Source organism: Saimiri boliviensis, chromosome 4 (genome assembly GCF_048565385.1).
Source record: "Saimiri boliviensis isolate mSaiBol1 chromosome 4, mSaiBol1.pri, whole genome shotgun sequence".
Classification (NCBI taxonomy): Eukaryota; Metazoa; Chordata; class Mammalia; order Primates; family Cebidae; genus Saimiri; species Saimiri boliviensis.
In genome coordinates, this window is record NC_133452.1 from 134,362,795 (window position 1) to 134,383,168 (window position 20,374).

General features: G+C 44.3%; 2 pseudogenes; one reads left to right on the forward strand and one right to left on the reverse strand.

Moving 5' to 3' along the window:
* The first annotated feature begins 1,761 nt into the window (after window positions 1-1,761).
* LOC141584362 (SH3 domain-containing kinase-binding protein 1 pseudogene) lies at window positions 1,762-2,970 on the forward strand (annotated as a pseudogene).
* A 616-nt stretch (window positions 2,971-3,586) lies between these two features.
* Window positions 3,587-5,740, reverse strand: LOC101045877 (heat shock protein HSP 90-beta-like; annotated as a pseudogene).
* Between the last annotated feature and the right edge of the window lie 14,634 nt (window positions 5,741-20,374).

The window sequence follows — 20,374 nt, forward strand, 5'->3', positions numbered from 1 at the left end:
TCCTGCAGGGTAGCTTATGGGACAGCAGCTGGCTTTCCCCAGAGCTCATGATCCCAGAGACAGAGAGAGAGAAAGTAGAAGCCGCAGTGACTTTTATCTTTTACACCCAGAGTGACTGTTATGTTATCATTACTCTATCAGTTAGAAGTTGCCTTAGCTCATTCTCACACTGCTATAAAGAAATACCTGAGACTGAGTAATTTATAAGAAAAGGAGGTTTAATTGACTCACGGTTCTACATGGCTGAGGAGGCTGCCCCGGGACACTTACAATCACGGCAGAAGTAGAAGCAAACATGTCCTTCTTCACATGGTGGCAGGAGAGAGAAATGCAGAGTGAAGCAGGGAAAAGCCCCTTGTAAAACCATCAGATCTCATGAGAATTCACTCACTATCATTACAACAGCGTAGGGGAACCGTCCCCATGATCCAGTCACCTCCGATGTGGTCCCACCCCCAATATGTCAGATTACAATTCATAAGACAATTCAAAATGAGATTTTCGTGGGGACACAGAGCCAGGCCATATCAGAAGTGCATCATTAAATCCAAGCCACACTCAAGAGAGAGAATTAAGCTGTACCTCTGGAAGGGAGCAGTATTAAGGGATTTGCATATATATTAAAAGCAAAATTAAAACTATTGTTTCAAGATTTTGTAACTCAAAGGCTTTTTTCTCCTACTTTTTTTTTTATTAATGCTTTAAGCTTGTCTTTTAATTTAATTAATTTTAAGTTCCAGGGTACAGGTGCAGGTTTGTTACATAAGTAAACGTGTGCCATGGTGGTCTGCTGCACCTATCAACCCATAATGTAGGTATTAACCCCAGCATGCATTAGCTATTTTTCCTAATGCTCCCGCCACCACTGCCCACCCTCAACAGGCTCCAGTGTGTATTGTTCTTCTCCTCTTGTCCAAGTGTTCTCATTGCTCAGCTCCCAATTATATGTGAGAACATATGGTGTTTGGTTTTCTGTCCTGTGTTAATTTGCTGAGGATAATGGCTTCCAGCTTCATCCATATCTTTTTTATGCAGCCATAAAAAGAAAGAAAATCAAGCAAAGGACTTGATTTCATTTCTTTTTATGGCTGCGTAATAGTCTATGGTGTATATGTACCATCTTTTCATTACCCAGTTCATCATTGATGGGCATTTGGGTTGATTCCATGTCTGCTGTTACGAATGGTGCTGTAATAAACAAAAACATGCATGTATCTTTATAATAGAATGATTTATATTCCATTGGGTATATTCTCTGTAATAGGATGGCTGGGTCAAATGGTATTTCTGGTTCTAAAATTTGAGGAATCACCCACTGTCTTCCACAATCATTGAACAAATTTATGTTTCCACCAAGAACATAAAAGCATTCCTATTTTTCTGCAACCTTGTTCCAAAGCCCGTGGTCTCAATGGGAAGACTGGAATGTTTCCTTCCAATTTCATCAAGGAGTTGTCAGGGTAGTCAGATAAGCTTGGCATTTCCCAGGATGAGTGTCTGTCCAAGTCAAGTTTTAGGGAAACCACAGGCTCCAGGAGTGATGGGGGTGACTCAAGCAGCACCGAGTCTGAAGGTGCCAATGGGACAGTGGTGACTGCAGCAATCCAGCCCAAAAAAGTTAAAGGAGTGGGCTTTGGAGACATTTTCAAAGACAAGCCAATTAAACTAAGACCAAGATCAATTGAAGTAGAAAATGACTTTCTGCCAGAAAAGAATATTAGGAAAAAGTTACCTGCAACTCTAGACTCCTCGAAAACAGAAATGGACAGCAGGACAAAGAGCAAGGATGACTGCAGAGTAACATTTCCATATGAGGCACAGAATGGTGATGAAATGACAATCAAAGAAGGAGACATAGTCACTCTCATCAGTAAGGACTGCACTGAGGTAGGCTGGTGGGAAGGAGAGCTGAACGGCAGATGAGGCGTGTTCCTCGATAACTGTGTGAAATTATTTCCACCGGACTTTGAAAAGGAAGGGAATAGACCCAAGAAACCACTGCCTCCGTCCGCTCCTGTCATCCAACAAGGGACAGGTACCACTGAGAGAAAACATGAACTTAAAAAGATACCTTCTGAAAGACCAGAAATGTTTCCCAACAGAGCAGAAGAAAAAGAAAGACCAGAGACAGAGCCAAAACTGGATTACAGAAGCCCTCCATTCCTGCCATACTGCCAAAAAAGCCCCAACCACCTAATATCAATTCTCTCAGCAGACCTGGTGCACTGTCCCCAAGAAGGCCAGAGCTACCGGTAGGTCAGCTGACACACACCAGGGGTGATGGTCCGAACATTGACTTGGTGGGCAGTTTGATTTCTGGCATCCTGGACAAAGATCTCTCGGACTTCAGCAATGACATCGACCTAGAAGGTTTTGACTCCGTGGTGTCATACTGAGAAACTCAGTCATCCGACGACAAGCAGAACAAAAGCTGTGAGGAGGCTGCCATTCCAGTCCCTCACATCTTCATCCCTTTCAAGCCCTGATATCTCTGACTCCCCAAATCCCAAAGAGGATAAGGATGAACACATTCCACTTGCACACAGAGGAGCAGATGCACCAAAGAAAACTTCCAAGACTGTTACCATATCCCAAGTGTCCAAAAACAAAGCATTCCTGCCGCCCAAGCTGGGGACTGTGGCAGCAGCTGGTGTTGGGCCAGCCCCTCTGTCCTTCACTGCCTCCTCCCCATTGTCATCCTGTTTGGGAACAGCTGGACACAGAGCCAACTCCCCGTCTCTGTTCGGCATGGAAGGAAAATCAAAGATGGAGCCTGTGGACAGCAGCCAGGTGGCTATGGAGGAGTTAAAGACACAGGTCTGCAAGGGGAAGAGCATCATAGAGAACATGAAGGACCAGCAGAAATGAGAGATTAAACAGTTATTGTCTGAGTTGGATGAAGAGAAGAAAATCCGACCTCGCTTGCAGATGGAAGTAAATGACATAAAGAAAGCTCTACGATCAAAATGAATACTTGATCAATGAAATGTCACATTTTCATCCTGAGTCCGAGACTAAAATTAATCTTGTGCCAAAAGATTAAAGGTTTGCCTCAACACGTCCCTGTTTGAAAGATTAGCACAAAAGTCTTGATAGAACAACACAGATTCCATCCAAGAGGAGAATCTTCCCCAGGGTTTAGTCCTGGGGCTGGCACTCATTGTGACTTACACAGAGCAAAATTGTGCTAAAGTCTTTTCTACTCTGAGATATCAATGTGAAATGAAAACTCAGGCAGTTTAGTCCATAGTGGTACTATTTTGATGATATTTTCCATTAATAAAATGTAATTTCAGATTTAAAAAAATTTTAATAGAAATTTATTTATTTATTGTTTTGCATACTTTAATTTCAGAACAAAGTGAACAAACAAAATAAAAAACCACAATACACAACATCCAACCCTGCTGTCAGAGTAGGGAAAGAATGGGGGCTTGTCACCCTTGTTTCCTGCCTTCAACAGAAGGACAGGAGAGAAAAAACACACCAGACATCAGCAGGGGGAGTCAGGTGGGACAGGTGCACTCAAGGCTGCAGTGGGAGCCATGGGGACACTATACAAGGGCAGTTTTCCAACTATGAACTCCTAATCTACTTCTTCCATGTGAGACACATCCTTATTGCCCTCATGAGGGGGGATCTCATCAGGAACTGCAGCACTGGGTTCCTCTGCTGCCACTTCATCTTCATCAATACCTAGACCCAGCTTGATCATGCAGTAGATGTGGTTGGAGTGGGTCTGGGGATCCTCAAGGGAAAAGCCAGAAGAGAGCAGGGCGGTTTCAAACAGCAGCACCACAAGGTCCTTGACTACCTTGTCATTCTTGTCTGCCTCAGCCTTCTGCCCCAGCGTCTCCACCATAGGGTGGTCAGGGTTAATCTCCAGGTGCTTTTTCACCATCATGTAGCCCATGTTGGAGTTGTCCCAAAGTGCCTGGGCTTTCATGATCCACTCCATATTGGCTGTCCAGCCATAGGTGCTGGTCACAATGCAACAGGGTGAAGACACAAGCCTATAGGAGATTGTCACCTTCTCAACCTTCTTATCTAAGATTTCTCTCATGAGGTTGCAGAAGTTCTCAAACTTTGCCTTGCTCTCTTCCATTTTCTTCTTCTCCTCCTCATCCTCCAGTAGCTCCAGACCCTCCTTGGTAACTGAGACCAGGCTCTTCCCATCAAAATCCTTTAGCTGCTGCACACAGTATTTGTCAATGCACTTGGTCATATATACCACATCGAAGACCTGCTTCTGCACTCGCTCCGCAAAAGCTGAGTTGGCCTCCTGTTCTTCGCTCTCACCAGATGGACTCCCCGTCTCCTTTGTGTGACAAACATACTGTGACAGAGATGTCATCTCATCTCCAGACTGGGAGGTGTGATAGCACAGCAGCTCAGACAGGCAGCATTGGTTACTGGAATCCTTGTGAATTCCAAGCTTGAGATTTTTAAAGAATGCCTCACAGAATTTCTTGTAATTCTCCTTGTCTTCCATCAGCTCAGAGAAGAGCTCAAGGCACTTCTTAACAACGCCTTTGTGAATGACTTTCAAGATTTTGCTCTGCTGGAGCATTTCTCAGGAGATGTTCAGAGGCAAATCCTCAGAGTCAACCGCACCACGGATAAAGCTGAGATACTCTGGTATCAGCTCATCGTAGCTGTCCATTATGAAAACACGACAGACATAGAGTTTGATTTGTTCTTTCTCTTCTTGTTCTCAAAAAAGGTCAAAGGGAGCCTGATGAGGAATGAATAGCAATGCCCTGAATTCCAACTGACCTTCTACAGAAAAGTGCTTGACTGCCAAGTGGTCTTTCCAGTCATTGGTGAGGATTTTGTAGAATTCTTCATACTCTTCTTGAGTGATGTCATCAGAGTTTCTGGTCCAAATACGATTGGTCTTGTTTAGTTCTTCCTGATCAGTGTATTTCTCTTTGATCTTCTTGGTTTTCTTCTTCTTATCCTTACCACTATCATCCTTCTCATCTGAACCCACATCTTTGATCTTGGGCTTTTCTACATCTTCTTTATCTTCCTTTTCTTTCTCACCTTTCTCTTCCTCTGCCTCATCATTACTAATTTCCTTCTCTCGTTCCTTCTCCAAATAAAGGGTGATAGGATAGCCTATGTACTGAGAGTGCGTCATCACCACTTCATTGACCCACCTTTCTTCTAAGTACTCTGTCTGATCTTCTTTAAGGTGGAGGATCACTTTGGTACCCCTGCCAATGGGCTCATCATGTTCAGCACACACAGTGAAGGAACCTCCAGCAGAAGACTCCCAGGCATACTGTTCATCATCGTTGTGCTTTGTGATCATGACCACTTTCTTTGCCACCAGGTAGGCAGAATAAAAGCCAACACCAAATTGCCCAATCATGGAGATGTCTGCACCAGCCTGAAAAGACTCCATCAATGCTTTAGCACCAGACTTGGCAATGGTTCCCAAATTATTTATTGGTCATGCCAATGCTTGTGTCTACCAAAGTCAAGGTATGTTCCTGAGGGTTGGGGATGATGCCAATTTTCAGCCCTTTACCACTGTCCAAGGTGGAAGGGTCTGTCAGGCTCTCATAGTGAATCTTGTCCAAGGCATCAGAAGCATTAGAGATCAACTCCTGAAGGAAAATCTCTTTGTTGGAATAGAAGATATTGATGAGTTGGGCAACATGAGTTGGGCAATTTCTGCCTGAAAGGCAAAAGTCTCCACCTCCTCCTCTCCATGGCAGACTTCCTCAGGCATCTTGAAAAAAAAAGGCTCACAGATATTAGAAAGCAAGGTGGGCTGGCTGTCCAACACACACGAGGCACAAGAGCAGCGCCAGAGTGACTTGAGAGCAAAAAATATTTATTAATAAAAAATTATTAAAAAGTCAAGGAAAGAAAGATAAAATCAGGTATATCTGTTTTTTTCTTGACTTTTTAATAATTCCCATCCTGACTGGCATGAGATGGCATCTCATTGTGGTTTTGATTTGCATTTTTCCAATGATCAGTGATGTTTAGCTTTTTTCTTATGTTTTTGGCCTTGTGTATGTCTTCTTTTGAGAAGTATCTGTTCACCTCCTTTGTCCACTTTTTAATGAAGTTGTATTTTATGTAAATTTGCTTAAATTCTTTGTAGATTCTGAATATTAGACCTTTGTCAGATGAATAGATTGCAAATATTTTCTCCCATTCTGTAGGATGTTTGTTTACTCTCATGATAGTTTATTTTGCTGTGCAGAATTTCTTCTCTTTAATTAGATCCCACTTGTCAGTTTTTGCTTTTGTGGGAGTTGCTTTGGCAATTTCATCATAAAGTCTTTGCTCAATGTGTATGTCCTGAATGGTATTGCCTAGATTTTCTTCCAGGGTTTTTATAGTTTTGGGTTTATACTTAAGTATTGAATCCATCTTGAGTTAATTTTTATGTAAGGTGTAAGGAAGGGGTCCAGTTTCAATTTTCTGTATATGGCTAGCCAGTACTCTCAACAACATTTATTAAATAGGAAATCCTTTCTCCTTTGCCTGTTTTTGTCACATTTGTTGGAAAGCACATGGTTGTAGATGTGAGGTCTTCTTTCTGAGTTCTCTATTCTGTGCCATTGTCCTACATGCCTTTTTTTCCCTCAATACCATGCTGTTTTGGGAACTGTAGCCTTGTAGTATAGTTTTAAGTCTGGTAGTCTGATGCCTCTAGTTTTGTTCTTTTTGCTTAGGATTCTCCCAGGTATACAAGCTCTCTTTTTTTTTTTTTTTTTTTTTTTTTCAGATGGAGTTTCCCTCTTGTTACCCAGGCTGGAGTGCAATGGTGCGATCTCGGCTCACCTCAACCTCCGCCTCCTGGGTTCAGGCAATTCTCCTGCCTCAGCTTCCTGAGTAGCTGGGATTACAGGCACGCGCCACCACGCCCAGCTATTTTTTTGTATTTTTAGTAGATCGGGGTTTCACCTTGTTGATCAGGATGGTCTCGATCTCTTGACCTCGTGATCCACCTGCCTCGGCCTCCCAAAGTGCTGGGATTACAGGCTTGAGCCACCGCACCAGGCCCATATGAATTTTAAAATAGTTTTTTTTTTTTTTCTAATTCTGTGATAAGCTTCTCTTTTTAAATTAATGATTAAAAGTATAAGACATCACAGAGCCTTGGGTGCTGAGGGGAAAACAGCTGGAGACAGAGAAAGGAGATAATATGGTATCTCTGAGTTTTTCTTGCAAATACCTATAATAACAATTTTCTCTTTAATGAGTTAACACAGTTTTGAACATAGAGTAACTGGATTAAATAGTTCCAAGATTTCATTTCTATAAATATAATGCCTTCAAAATAAGTCTTTGTTTTGTCTAAAGTGTCTCAAATTTAGTGGAAGTATGCCCCAAGGGCCAGTTTTCTTATTGAAATATCTTCTTCTTCTTCTTCTTCTTTCTTTTTCTTTTTCTTTTTTTGAGACGGAGTTTCGCTTTTGTTACCCAGGCTGGAGTGCAATGGCGTGATCTCAGCTCACCGCAACCTCAGTCTCCTGGGTTCAAGCAATTCTCCTGCCTCAACCTCCCGAGTAGCTGGGACTACAGGTGTGCACCACCACGCCCAGCTAATTTTTGTATTTTTAGTAGAGACGGGCTTTCACCATGTTGATCAGGATGGTCTCAATTTCTTGACCTCGTGATCCACCCGTCCCGGCCTCCCAAAGTACTGGGATTATAGGCGTGAGCCACCGCGCCCAGCCATTGAAACATCTTCTTCTTCTTCAAAAAATATCTGCCTACACTTAAAACAAACAAACAAACAAACAAACAAACAAACAAACAAAAAAACTGCTCTGTCTCTGGAGTAGCCATTCTTTTATTTCTTTACTTCTCTAATAAACTTGCTTTCACTTAGAAAGAAATTGCCTAATCAGATGGTTTTTCATTTACAAAAATGTAAATCTCATACGCCAGTCAACACATCTAACTTAGAATGAGGCCAATAGCTTTGGTTTGATGTAGTAGCCCAAAATGGTTAGCACGAATTGAGAAACAAGTTTTTTCAAAAACTAGCTGTTTAGTGGGCATTCTATAATAAACTTAACATTGTTTGTTCTGGTATTGAATGGATGTGATAGAAGTAATTTAGACACCACTATGATTCTAAATAGCAATGGTATTATGTGCTTCTGAAGGTTTTTTTTTTTCAGTCCTATTTTGTTGTCCTTTCGTATTTGCTATTCTATCAATGGTTATTCCTTTCTACTCTTTTCTTGTTTCATTTATTTTGATCAATGATGTGCATTTCCAATTTGGTAAAAGTTTAATTCAGATGTAGTAAAATGTAACATGGCATCCTTTGCAGGAAGGAATTACCTTGCACATCAGATTGAACACTGTATACTTAAAAATCTAGAGAGATGCCATGGAGCTAAGGATCAAATGACCTATTTTTAGCCAAAGCCATTTTCATGGCATCCTCATCCTCTCTGTCGTATGGCTCCTTACAATTCTCTATGGTTTTCTTCCAATGTAAGTAGTTCTCGTTGAGGATTCTTGCAATGAACTTTAGTATTCTTTTCTCTTCCATTTTAATAAAAGCCAGATATGTTTTATTTTGGAAAACTCTGTTTAATAAGTTATAACCAAGTAACTACCAGGGTGCCCAGCACTGTTGTAAAACACAGAATCTGTAAAGCTACCCCGGGCTGCTGCCCATTCCCATCCCTCAGAAGGAGACTCCATCCTGAGTCTTGTGATTATTATTCCTGTGTATTTCTTTAAAGATTTGTGCAATAAGTGTATATCTATATCTACCCATATATCTATATATACATATATATATATATACATATGTATCTCCAAACCAAATATTAATTTTGCTAGTTTTTAAGCTTCCAGTATAACAAATTCCCACTGCATTTATTTGTTCATGATGCACTTTACATATATGAGTTATCTCTGGTGTGGGAGGCTGTGATTTATTTATTTTTGCTGCTGAAGGTTTACATTTTATGGGTTCTACCACAATTTCACCAGTTTCCTATTGATGTATAGGAGTCTGATTCCAGTATTTGCCATAAACATTAGTTTGCATGTCTCATTGGAACATAGGTAAGAAAGTCCCCAGATTGTATGATTAGGAGTGAGGTTGGATGATACATTGTATGGACTTTAACAATACTAGATAATGATAATATGATGTCCAAAGTGATTCTGCCCACTTAATTTTTTTTTTTTTTTTTTTTGAAACTGAGTCTTGTTCTGTCACCTGACTGGAGTGCAGTTGTGTGATCTTGGCTCACTGCAAATTCTGCCACCCCATTCAAGTGATTCTCCTGCCTCAGCCTCCCAAATAGCTGAGATTACAGGCACACAGCACCATGCCCAGCTAATCTTTGTGTTTTTAGTAAAGATGGGGCTTCACCATGTTGGCCAGACTGGTTTTGAACTCCTCTCCTCTGATGATCCGCATGACTTGACCTCCCAAAGTGCTAGGATTACAGGTATGAACCACCGCACCCGGCCTAAACTTTTAAATAAATGTGTAATACTTGATGTTGATGATGTGTTCTGAAAACACTGAGTTGAAGGAATTGAGTTAAAAGCCAGTGTATTGGCTGAAGGTTTATAGCAGGCATTTTTATTCAGACTCTGTTAATAACTTCCTGTTGTTTACTTGTTTCTCATATACCATGGCATTGTAGTTTTGAAATATAGATTCAGAAAATGCTTACTTATGGCACAATCAAATAGGCTTGTTTTATATGTTAGGAAAATTTTATAATAAAAGGCAAAAAAAATGGGGAAACAAAGGTAAAGAAAGAGGAATAGAGGAAAGACTGAAAGAAAAAAAGGAAGAAGAAGGGAAAAAGGAAAGAAAAGGGGGGCAAGAAGGAGGGAGGGTGAGAGTTTGAATGGAAATAGAGAAGAAAGAGGGAGGGAGGAAGAGAAGGTATGAGAAAGGAATGGAACAAAGGAGAAACACGCTAAAATATAGACAAGACTAGGGATTGAGAAACTAGAAACTCTATGTATAGCTAATATCAAAATAGGAAGAAATAAAACAGATGTAGTAAACCTCTGTAGAATCATGGAAATATGAGAGGGCTTCATTAGTTATCCATTGCTGTGTAACAAACTACCCCCAAATTTAGTGACTTAAAGCAACGAACATCGACAAACTCAAAAGCATAATACAAATACCAGCAGAATGGAGCCACCGCAGGGAGAAAAATTTAAATAAACAAAAGGATTACAAATTGGAATAACTAAGAGGTCATTGGTGTGCACATGAAAATGATTTTGTAGTCCAAATGCTCGAAAAAGCAAATGCCAAAATGAGATTCAAGTTACAGCATTTTATTAGGGGACACACATGTCAGAAGACATGGTGAGGGAGGTAGGTGACCCTGGGAAAGGCAACAGACCAAGATGCAAGTGTGACCCCCAGTGATGGACAGAGGGGAGAAGTTTTACTGTATGTGTCCGAGACCACAAACAATGTAAGGAAAGTTGAGCAAGGCCATAAAGTTCTGGAGCCATAGTTTGTCATCAGAGGTGTCCCCTGTCTCCCTGGAATGTCCTGCCTTAGTGTCACTGGTGTGACGCATCACTGGTTGGGAGCAGCCCATAGGAAGAAGCCCCTCACCACCAATGCTACTGAAGATGTCAGAGCACAGGAGCAGGGCCTTGGGAGACCACCCAGGAGTGTGACTCAAACCTTCTGCCCTGATGGATCTGGGCCCTTGGAAATCAAATGATCTTAGGCTGAATTGCTGGATGATTCTGCTCACACTTACAATGGGGGAAGGGAAACCAGAAGACTCCCAGGTAGATCTCTGGTTTCCACACATACTTCTTCTCTCATTGTGTGAAAGTAGCCATGCCTCCTATTGGCTGGATGTATTCAGCCAAGGATGAGGATCTATTATCTGGTCCCGGAGACGAAGAGACTCATCTTCTCACGTGCTGGTCTCTGGTTACATACAGTTTAAACTTCTCTGGTGACAGTTGTAATGTGTAGTTCAATGGGCTGTCTCTTTCTCCTTTTAAGGGTACTTTGGAAACCAGGACCTCCTACCATGCACAGCCCAGTGTTGGGAGATAAAACATGCAAAATACCTCACTGGGGGAATCCAAGAGATTGGACAGGGATCCATGCCTGCTTCCACCTTTTGGTTTCTGAACCCACACGTTCTTCCTATTGAGAACACAGCACCGTACAGATATCTCTGTTTCAAACAATGCACCATGTCCTGAAAGACTGCACCCACACCTGATTGCTTCCTCCAGGCTGGTGCTGAGTTTTGCCTGTAGAAGACCTGTCCAGCATTCCTTGTGGCTAGCAGCCCCTGGGTGGTGCAGATGGTAGTAGGATTAGTGGAACCCACAGCCACGGAAACGCTGAAACTTTCCCTGCCAAGTGGGTCGTTCAGGCAGATAATGGGCTAGGAGCAATGCTTAGCCTGCAGATCAGGAATGTAACAGCACCTGGAGAGTGGTGCTGGCTGAGTGTCTGACAGCAGGACAGGAAACCCACCCATGGAATAGGTGCCTAACCCTGTGAAGATGAACCTGTGGCCCTTCCAGAATGGAAGTGTCTAAATGTAGTCACCTTGTTACTCAGTGGCTAGTTAGTCACCTAAAGAAATAGTGCCCCACTAGAGCACATCATGGGCCTCAAATGCTGATGAATTGGACATTCAGAGGTGGCAGCAGCTGGGTCTGCCTTGGCAGGGGGAAGTCAGTGCTTCTGGTCCCATATGTAGCCCCATGCCTGCCACTGTGCTTGCTCCATTCATGAGTCCATCCTACCAGGCCTGGGCTGACCCACGGTGAGGGCCGGCTAACTTCCATTGTCTGTTTGGTTGTTCAGTGCCGCTTCAGACTTGGATGTTTTCTGAAGGTGTCAACATGGGATTCAATTCAACCCAGGTGGGCCATTTTCACCTCATGATGGATGCTGTTGGGCCTGTGCAATCTGTGATTTTGTGGTTCACAAAGGCACTTGGAACCACATAGTTGCCTGGTGTCCTGTGGTCAAGTAGTCTATGAAATCAGGACCAGTATTGTTAAAAGTTGCTTGTAACAGGGTGCTGTGTCTCTGCTGCGGATATTATGATCTTACTCTAGAATTCAGGACCTCCACTGTGACTCTCCCACTGGTGCCTGGCTCAGCTCCATTCTCCGTTTTTCCCCACCACTGGCACCACCAGCACCAGCGGGTCTGAGGGAAGGTGGCTGCTTGCACCATGGCCTGGATCTGCTGCAGGGTCCTTTCCTGTGTAGGCCCCACTTGAAGGTGGCCTCCTCCTATGTCACTTAGAGTGTGGGCCAAGGCAACATACCTAGATGTGGAATGTGGTGTCAGAACTCAAAGATCCTCTTCAGGGGGTGTGCTTCCTTCCTTCTGGTGAGGATGCAAGCTAAGACAGTTTGTATTTTCCCTTGGAGGGAACACATCAGCTTTCCCCTAAACACTCGGCACTTGTTCACCCATAAATGTCACTTCAGTGGCCACTCCTGAAGCTCTGTAAGGTTTATCTTCACCTGCATGTTTTCCAGGAAGTCCTTGCAATGCACTTCATGGACTCCAGTGCACTTTCTAACTGCTGCTCATCTACCACAATCAACATGAAGTTGTCAATGAAATGAGCTGATTTAATATCCTACAGGATACCCAGTATGGCTAATATAGTCTTAAGACTATATTATAGAGGGCAGGGGAGTTATACTAGCACTGAGGCAGACTATAAACACATGTGTTGTGGATCCCACATGAATGTGAATCACTCCATATCCACTTTCTAATTGGAGAGGAAAGAATGCACTCACCAAATCCACAGCTGCATGCTGTGTGCCCAAGGCTTCGTTAGTCCACTCTACCAGTGATTTCAGACAACATAAAAGTTGCAATTATAACTCCTATTTGGCCAAATCTGGAATAATAGAATTCATTCTGTAGGCCTCATCCGGCTTTCTCAGGGACAGTTTGCTGGATTACATAGAGATAATAGAAAGCTCTAACACCACCCCACATCCTTCAGTCCTTCAGCTCTCTAACGGTGGTGTGACCCCCACAATACTTTCAGTATCTTCCACAAGACCCACCCTGGGACACACTATGATTTTGATTTGGCCAGGATGTGGGTAGTGTCAAAGGTTTCCCTTTCTCTTTCAGCACAATGAGAGACCTTATGCCACAGACTAGGGACCCAGTGTGGGGGTGACTCCACTTAGCAGGGCATCAGTGTCAACTAAGCACTCAGAGAATTAGGAGATAACCAGGTTTGGGTCTATGGGTCCAGTGGTTCCATGTGGGAACCACTGAGGTCTAGGCGTTGAGGTCTAGACATTGAGGGTGGGGTCATGACTTTGCATTGGGTCAAACACCTTCACCCAAATGCCGCTCGGTTCTTGCTTTCTTATCACAGATATCAAGCAGTGCCCTTGTTGGCTGCCTGTCCTAATTCTGGGACACCACCTTCCATTAACCTTTTCCACGCTACCTGCAGCTTGAGCCCTCCTAGCTGCTCCTCTGAGGTTGCCATAGTAACCGTGCCCTCTGGCTTTTGCAAGTCACTGCCAATACTTGTTCTTTGTCTCAGCAGGGCCGCCTTATCCCCAGAGATATTAATAAATGCAACTCTGGGACCATCTTTACTACCATCACCCCCAGTCTGCAGAGGACAACACCCGACACTTGTTAGTGATGCAGGTCCCTCTCACCAGCACGTTCCTGAGGCTCTGGTGGAAGGTGTGCCCTCTGGGTCCTCCTGCGGAGCATGGTCCTGGTGGGCCTTAACCACGCCCACTTCCCTCAGCCTTGTTATTCCATCCTCTACACGTTCCACAAACTAAGCCAAAGGATTTTTATTCATCCAGGCAGAAATTCTGGTTCCTTGATCAAGTGACCTCAAATTCCAATCCCTGAAGTGCTCCTCTGGCTCCTATGGGGTCGTGCCGGCTACTTCCTGCAAAACTCCTGAGTGGGATTCCCGCTGCATCCTAGGAGTGAGGCTTCTGCAGCATCTTCCAGCATAGGAAGTGGGAACCATTACTAGAGAAGGGTGGGCTTCCTCTGCATGCCCAGAGGGTCCTGGAGGACACCCATTGGATAACCCTGTTCCAGTTTGCAGAATCTCAGGTTTCCCCACCAGGGCCCTGACTTTCCTGTAACAGGCCTGCCTTGGCTGAGTGTCAAACATCTCTGGAGCACTGTGGCCCTCGTAATGATGTTTTCAACTACAATGTCACACTATCTTTCTCTACAGGAGATAAAAGCCTCTCCATGAGACACTGCAAAGGTTGTCACATGTAGCCAGTGATGGTTCTTAACAATCCTGGGGTTTTCATGATCCTTTTATAGGGCATCAGCACAGCCGAGCAGTAACCAGCCAACTCCACTGTCTTTGTAGGTTTCCTTCCTACCCCATCATTACTGTGCAGGGCATTCTATCACCGCACCTGCCATGGATTCCCCTAACCAGGGCATCTTCTCAGCTCAGCACTGGGGAGACCCACAACAGCTCAGCTGCACCCTGTGCTGTGGACTTTCTGTGTCCCCCACCAACCCATGTGGCATCCTGTTGGCCTGGCAGACAAATTCCAGGGAGTCAGACCCTGGGATCTCAGAGAAGGGGCCACTAGGACCTCAGGTCCAGGAAAGGGATAAACAGTGAGGCTCCTGGGGAAGTGAAGACAGAGGGGGAAGAGGGACATAAGGTGGGTAGAGGGCACCAGGAGAGGAGAAGAAGGAACCAAGGAGAGGGTGGCAGGGGAAGGGCTGGCCTAGGGCATCCCTGGAGGGTTGTGTTTGGAGAGTATTTTCCAGGTCCTGGACCATAGAGAAGGAAGGGCAGGTGTCTGTGCCACACCTGTAGGGACCAAGCCTGCTCCAAAATTTTCAGGGTTTCTGGGGTCCCACTCCCTGCACTAGGACCTAATGGTCATATGTGAGCTTAGCACTGATCAATAAACTGTCATAGACTTCAGCCGTCCCTTTCTTCCCTATGATAATGGGAGCCTTTGTGCCAGGCTGAGGAGCCCTGGACAACTGTACACTGGATATGCAGGGGGGCCAGGTGACATCGTGGGACACAAGGACCTCACGGCAGGACCCAGACAACCAACTACCCATTTCCAAGATTTCCAGGTGCAGCCCCTGCCCTCTTTGCAATTCACTGTCCACAGGCCCAGGGATGCTGTCTCTGTCTTCTTTGGTGACCCAAGCACCTATGACCTCAGTCCAGACCCCTCAGGCCTTCTTTCTGCCACCCCCAACTCTGGAACTCAGAAAATCTGCAACCTCAATCCAAAATTTTATTTCTACCTTGATGACTCATCCAGGGCATTTAGGATCCAGAGGCCTGGGGAGAGTTCCCCAGAGTTCCCCACACTGCAGCTGATCAAAGGCTGCCATCTGGACAGCAGCTGCCCAGGACCCTGCAACCTAGATGCCCCCTTCCTGGGCCCAAGAGACACCAGAGGCAGGTGATCACTGGGGGCTGTTGTGCTGCGGTGCTGGTGTGACTAGACCATGAATGAGCCTGGGGCAGTGCTGAGCATCATGCTTTAGAGGGACTCAGGAAACTGAGACCAATTTATTGGTGCCTGACACACATGCACCTCACGGAAGATCCTTGTTATGCACTGAATTGTGTCCCCCAAATTCATATGCTAGAGCCCTATCCCCCAGTTTGATTGGCTTTAAGGCAATGTAAAACCTTTTAGGAAATAATTTTGGTTAAATGAAGTCATAAAGGTGAGGCCCAAATCCAATAGCACTCATGTTTATAGGAAGAGGAAGAAACACCAGAATCTCTTCTCTCTCTCTCTCTCTCCCTCCCTCCCTCTCTCTCTCTCTCTCTCTCCAACGCCTTGAAGAAAGGCTATGTGAGGACATAGTGAGAAGGCAGCTGTCTAAAGCCAGAAAGGAGGCCCTCACCAGAAACTGAATTTCCTGGTACCTTAATTTTAGACTTTCAGCTTCCAGAATTCTAACAAACAGATTTCTGTTGTTTAAGCCGCCTCTCTGTGGTATTTTGTTATGGGAGTGCAAGCTGACTAAACACACATGAAAACCAAACCCTAGTAACCCCCGCTTCCAGTCTCAGACCCAGCATTAAAGAATCATGGTCACAGATTTTATTCATCCATTTAACAAATGTTTAGTGAGTGCCTCTGTGTAAGGCATCGTTTTAAGCCTGGTGATTAATCAAAAGGGAAAAACACCTGATCCTTGATGCTTCCAATCTGACAGGAAAGAAAGGCAATGAATAAAAATATTATGATAGTTAATTTTATAGTGTGTGCTCCTAATATCTGTTGGTAAGTAACAAACAACCCACAAAACATGCCCAAATAAAATATCAAGCTTGCTATGATTCACTTTCTGTGGGTGACTGGGCTCAACTGGGCAGCTCATCTGCTCTGTGTGATGTGAGCTGGGGCTGGCATCATGTGGAGCCTGCCCGGTTCAGATCATTCAGGAAGCTCCTGCACAGGGCTACACTCAGTGCTTGCCGGCTTTCAGCTGGGAGCTCACTGGGGCTATAACCCAGTGTGTGACTTCATATCCACCTGCTGCTTCATGTGCCCTGGCTCCTCCCAGCACTGTACCTGGGATCAAGGAGAAAGTGTTGAATTGGGCAAGTCACAACCACAAGGCATCCTGTGTCAGAGGCTCAGAAGTCAGGCAGTGTCACCTGCCCCATGTCTAGTCACCAAAGCTAGTCCCAGATCCAAGGGGAGGAAGATTCAGCTCAGATCTTCATAGGGGATGGCAAGGTTGCACTGTTAAAGAGCGGAATGGGAGATGTTAGTGAGGACATCTTTGGACAAAGAAATCTTCACAGTATGTTAGAGAGTCACAGAAGATATAAAGAAAAAAATAAATACAAAGTCAACAATCATGCAAAATAAAAACAAGGCGACACTTTTAAATAGGGTGATCAGGTCAGACCTCACAAAAGTGCCGTTTGAGCAGACTTGACAAGGAAAGAAACAGCCCGGCAGTTATGTGTGAAGAAAGAACCTTCCAGGATCACCCTCTGCACATACCCAGTGCTCTGTGCTGCCACAGGCCCCAAAGCTACAGTGAGAATAAAGGTGGGCACGCTTATGAAAGACATCTGGCAGGGAGTGGTGGGGACCCAGGTCTCCCCTTCCTGCTGGGGTTTTAGATGTCCCAGTGTTGGGGAGGGGAGGGCATTGGCATATGCAGAAAGACTAGGAGACAAGAGGGAACCTCTCTGTCCTGCATCCAGTTCCCCACCCAGGTTTGGGTTATTGGACTCAGAGGACATCACACCTTGCCATGCAGAGCACCTGGCTTCTGACTTGCTAACCTCACTCAGACCTAGCTGCAGGAAGGGAAGGAGCTGACCCTGGACTCAAGACTCACTGGGACTAGACCTGGGGCAGTGTGGGGGGAATGAGACATACCAAGGCTAGTTAGTTTCAGGGTCCTCCCTAGAGAGAAGTTGAGACACATCTGCCAGGAGGGGCCCCTGGGCTTCTCTGGGCTCCTCAGTGTGACTGGGTAGGTGTTGTCAGAAAACCAGGGATATGGATAGGACCGTCTCAACTGGACTTTACCCCCTTCTCTTTTCCTGCACCCAAGTCCTTTTTCTCCCTCCTAAATGGAGATGCTGAGGATGTCCTTAGTCACCCAAGGAGCTCTCACACATCACCCCTCATTTGGATGTCCTTCTCACTCTAACATCCTTCATTCCTACTAAAACTTCTGCCCCAGCCCCAGGATCTGGCCTCTCTCTCCTCTTCTACCGTCAGGGGGTAATGACTGACTTCCCACTGAAGAGCCAGCTCTAGGTGAGAGTCCGGGCTCTCTGTGAGGCTGGGAGAAGGAAAAGGCTCAGGGGTCAGGGGAGGGCAGAGAGAACGGGCACAGCCAGAGCAGAAATGGAAAGTTTGGGGGAGGTGATGAAGGCAGATGTTTCCACATCAACATTTCTGTCTCATGGTCCAAGGGAACCATCTTTCCTCCTGTTCCAGGGACATGGAAAGCACAGCAGGAACAGAGAAATATTCCACAGGAAAAAAAAATTTAAGTGAGCTTCTCTTGCAGCAGCTGCCAGGTTAAGAGGAGCATGACTTTCTCCTGTCCACAACATGGTGTGTGTGGTTGTCTGTTGATATACTCTGAAAAGGAATGTCATCAGGAAGAATGTCACTTTGCCTGCTGTATTCAATGCTCTCATTGAACCAGGTATTATGAACTTTGTTCACATCAACTTGCACAAAAACAACACGCAGGCCTCTGCTGTCAGTGAATTAGCAGGTTATCAGACCAGTGCATGAGTCATGGGATCCTGACAGTGCTGTGTCTGTAATATCCAGAGCACCAGGTGGTGGAACTCACTGTTCTGGCCAGAGTGCTTTTGGAAGTATGTGTTACAGATGCCCCATGTTTGAACTAATCAAAGCCTGTCACCATTGGCACCACAGACTGAACTAATCAAAAGCCTGTCACCATTGGCACCACACAAGCCAAAAACGATATGCCACCTGCTCTGACCTGGATGCCTCAGCCTGACCAGTGTTAGTCATGTCTAAATGTCATCATATTGAGGACATTCCTGTACTTCCTGTGGTGGCCAAAGATATTGTTGAAGTCTACAAGAAGACCAAGGAGGCTCTTTTGCTTCTTAAGAAATGTAGAGCCTGAGATGATATCAAAAATTCTGTGCCAAAAAAAAAAAAAATTCTGTGCCTCCTCAGCTAATGAGTGCTGGCAAGGACTAAATGAGAAAATGTCATTGTAACCAGTGCAGGGGACCCCACATCACCTATAATGAATGAGGTTACATGGTATCAGCAAGGTCTTCAGAAACATCCATGGAATTACTCTAATTAATGTGGCAAGTTGAGCATTTTGAACTCTGCACCTAGCGGGCATTTGGGACATTCTGCATTTAAACTGAAATCGCTTTCTAGAAGTTGGCACTTGGCACAAATCTGTTTCCTTCAAGAGTAACTACAACCTTTCCAGATACAAAATAATTAATACAGACCTCAGCAGAATCTTGAAAAGCCCAAAGATACAAAGAGACCCTTGAGCATTGCACAAGAATATTCACTGAAGAGTCCTGAAGAAGAACCCACCGATGTGTTTCTGAGAATGACATTGAGATTAAACCCGTAGGCAAAGACCATGTGCTGGAATACCATTCTTCCTCAGACAAGGAACCACAAACTCTGGGTGGATAAAGCAGCCGTAATAGCAGCATTAGAGGTCAAATCAGATGAGAAGGGGGTTGCAGGCAAGAAGTCTGTGGCAGGGAAGTAAGGAAAGAAGGCTGTTGGTTCTAAGACGCAGAAGAAGCCACTGGTGAGAAAAAGGCAGCAGATACATAGAAACCAGTAGCTGAAAAGAAGCCAGCAGGAAAGAAACCTAGCACAGAGGAAAAGAAGCCTCCTGCACAAATGCTGTAAGACTCAAATCATTGTGAGTAAGTTACTTTGGATAAAGACCTGATCAAAGGGAGAGTGAAAAAAGAAATAAAGAAAAAAAATAAGTGATCCCTCTCACTGCTTTATTTTTCCTTGTGCTTATTCTGGCAGTTTTGTAAACGAAACCTGTTGCGAAATGTGAAATTCTAATTTGACTAAAGTCTCCAAATATTAGAGAATAAAATTATCAATGTCTAAGCCTTGTAGACTGAAAAAAATAGAAACTCTAGAAAATAAAGCAGTGCATGGGGATCTGACCATCTTGTGGGGGATGTCAAAGGCTGTGCTGAGCAAGCTCTAAGGTGGCACAGAATTTAGAGCTGCTTGGGGGACTATGTGATCTCAGACAGCTCTTGGAACTCCTGTGTCCTCTTAGAAAAGTCAAATGAGGACCCAGTGCCCAGACCATAGTTTATAAATGTCACTCTTCAGTAAGAAAAACCAGGGCACCTTAGAAAATTGCTGATTACAAGGCTAGGATAGAGAAAATACAACATAAGTGTAGAACATCATGTAATTCCAGAAAGGAAGTGCTGCTCCCCACCTAAAAATTGAGAATGTGCCAAAGGGCCACAGGAGCCAACCTGAAATAGTTCCCTATGGACAAACCTAGAATAATTTGAGTAATAACATAAAAACAGTATTGAATTATAACCCAAAATATAAAATGAATATCCATTTTATACTGAAAAAATCATTAATTTAAGAAATAAAGAAATGAGAGTGAAGGGACAAATCTTTCTTACAGAAGAATTTCCAATAATACATGAAGAGAATTCTTTTTCCAGAAGATGAAACTTAATTTCCCTCTTTTGAATGTGGGCTAGACATGGTGACTCACAAAGAATGGAATACAGAATATAACGAATTGTAAACTTACAGAGGAGAAACTTGGCAGACACCACCTTAAACAAGTGATCAAAGTCCTGTTGATATCCTGCACTCCTTGATA